Genomic DNA, 2,888 nt, shown 5'->3' with positions numbered 1-2,888 from the left:
CTACACAGACACATCGCAGCTCACTCAGGCTTCCCACAAACACCCCAGTCCCCACTCTGGGACAGTGTGACACCCTACACACCCACCTGCTCACCACAAAATACAGTTCATGGAGGCCGATGAAGTAGGTAGCGGGCAAATAACTCTTTTGTGGGTCTGAGTCCTGATTTTGGAGCATTGCGGATCAGCAGTATTGCTTCTTCGTAGCCAGGCTGCAAGATTTTAGGTAGTGCTGCTTTCACAGTGAAAGCTCCCAAATCTTTTCCCAGTTTGCTTTACAGTTTTGACACTAGCTCCATTGCCTCTTTGTGCATCTTTAGTTATTTACTCCCTCTGGGAATTTTCAACCACGCTTGAATAATGTAGGAGCACAAATCCCATTGAAAAAGATCAGTGGGACTCGCATCAGAGTCACTTGTGTGCTTTTGAAAATCCTGCCCTCAATGTTTAAATCCAGGTCATATGGGAACTCAGAAGAAACTCTATTTCCCAAACAGAAAACAATGACCCTGGCACTGAACCTACTGCTGAAGACTACATGTGTCCTGCCAAAACTTGTGCATGCTTGTCATTTTATTTTCCCCTCTAGGACATGACCTATCTTCTACAGAATTGCCATTGTTTCTATTGGAATTTACTGTACTTACAAATATATTTGGGCAAGGCGTGCTAGCAAGCCTTGTTTGAATGGGATTGTTGTGGTTTGATATAACATTTTTATAACCATATTTAGCTGATGTTTTGAAGTTTGTTTCATGCTCTGGAGGGTCTTTTCTTTGCTTTGTGCAAAGCTGTTAGGAGTTGGGTTCCATGCAACAAACCACGCTTGGCTCCTTGGACTCTTCCCCTTCTTTGGCTTCCTCTGTCTTCTCCTACCCCACTCATTAGCTTTGGGTACTCCCTTCTACAGATACAAATTGAATTACCATCTCTACGAACTCACAGATCCATCTCTCGACTCCAGACTTGCCTCCACATGTCACGACTAAAAGCTCAGCCAGCCTTTGACATCTCTTCGTGGCTTGTCTGACCACACTCTTGTGGTCCACACGAACAGAAGAGAGTTCTTCTTTATCTTCCCCTCCAGTCCTTCCCCTCTACTAGCTTGCTCTGCTGGTGTGGATGCCTTCTTGCCTGTCACAACCTGTGTGTCACCTTCGATTCAGACTTCTCCACCTGTCTTCACATGCAAGCAGCAGCTCACATGTAGATCTTCCTGCACTAGGGCTAGGGCTATACTAGGAACATTTCAGCACTACAGAACTACCAGCATACTATGCTGGCAAAGTTCCTAGCATGGAGACATCTATGCTGATATAGTAAAACCTCCCCCCGTGTGTGAATCCAGCAGTTAACTAGTAAAAGTGTGGGTAGGGTGGTATAACTGGTTGCTAGGTGCTTCTGCCACCACAGCTTTGTCAGGAAAGATCTGTCTGACATAGCTAGAAGCCTTTCCATTTTAAGTACAGAGTATGTTTCTTGACAACTTCAGACACGCCATGACTTTGGTAGGCTAAAAAGAAAGCATTTGATTTACTTCACAAGGACTTGGCAACTGCATGAAACCGAAGAACCAATCAATACCCGCACTGTCAGCGAGACTTTAAAATGAAGGAAGGCTGTCATCAGAACCATATGCCTGCAGCATTAGCCTCAGAGCCTGCAACATGCATGCGCACAGCTTTATTCACATTGGAAAATACTTACACAGAAGAGTAAGGCAGCCTTATTTAGTACATTGGGCTGGTAGCTGCCACAGGTGCTTACATATAAACCACTCCCTCAACTCTGACATAAAATAATATATTAAAAGCCTTGTGTGGGTGCCTACCCCCTACTCTAATGAAGTGCACTGTCTGTTAGCACATGGATGCAGCTATCACTGCCTTCTTCAGCTGCTCATAACCCCATTTTCCTTTATAAATATCCTAATAGAGGATGCAGATGGTTTGAGAATTACTCTAAAACATAGCTCAGATACTGCAAAATGGGCAGGTCATTTACTGTACGCTTCTGCTTCAGAAAACTGATGGTTGACCTGTGTAGAAACAGTCCCAATTCATGTCAAGCAGCAGTCTTCACTTAGGCATAGTCATTAATTGAAAAAAAACCAAAACACTCTAATGGAACATGCTGTGCTATATGCTGCTGCTCCCACAGACTAATTGCTTGTTCGTCATACATCAGCCTGTACTCACCGAAGAGCTTTCAGTAGAAAAGATTCAACTGTAAACCTGAATGTGCAGATACACTGGGGATAAATAAAGATATGCAGACCCCCAAAAGATCTACACCAGGTAGTCCTGACAACATCTCCATCATATGAAAAAACTGTTTGCACTCTTATTGACAAGATTACATTTCAACTGCTAAAAACAATCAGGTTATAAACTCAAGCACTATAAAGTTAGTTGATGCATCCACAAAGGTGGTCTCTGCAACCTCAGTTCAGCCCCTTGTGCATACGCATGATATGGCTGTCTAATGAGAGAATCACATGCTATTTTTCCACAGAATCCCTTCATTCAGTGCAGGGGATGGATGGAGTTTGGAGAAGGAATCAGCAGCAGCAGGGTTGGGACCCATAGCAAAATCCCCCTTCCACTCAAGTGAGCCAAAGTAACCTGTAGCAACAAAAGACTATTGTTTTCTATGTATTTGCTACCATTTACTTAATGCTTTTAATTTTTACCTGCAAGTGAGCAAGGACATGCAGGATGTACTTAATTCTGGGCCTGGACATGGTGAGTGGGATAAATGCAGGGGGACTTATTTCCTATTTAACACTTATTTCTTTCTTATCATGCCCTTTGGGTGGGGGGCTGGACTCGATGATCTTCCGAGGTCCCTTCCAGCCCTAATGTCTATGAAATCTGTGATTCTATGAA

The sequence above is a fragment of the Gavialis gangeticus genome, unplaced genomic scaffold (assembly GCF_001723915.1).
Source record: "Gavialis gangeticus isolate Ggan-Ray unplaced genomic scaffold, GavGan_comp1, whole genome shotgun sequence".
Taxonomy (NCBI): domain Eukaryota; kingdom Metazoa; phylum Chordata; order Crocodylia; family Gavialidae; genus Gavialis; species Gavialis gangeticus.
The sequence above is the reverse complement of the archived record's forward strand: the minus strand, read 5'-3'. Positions refer to the sequence as shown.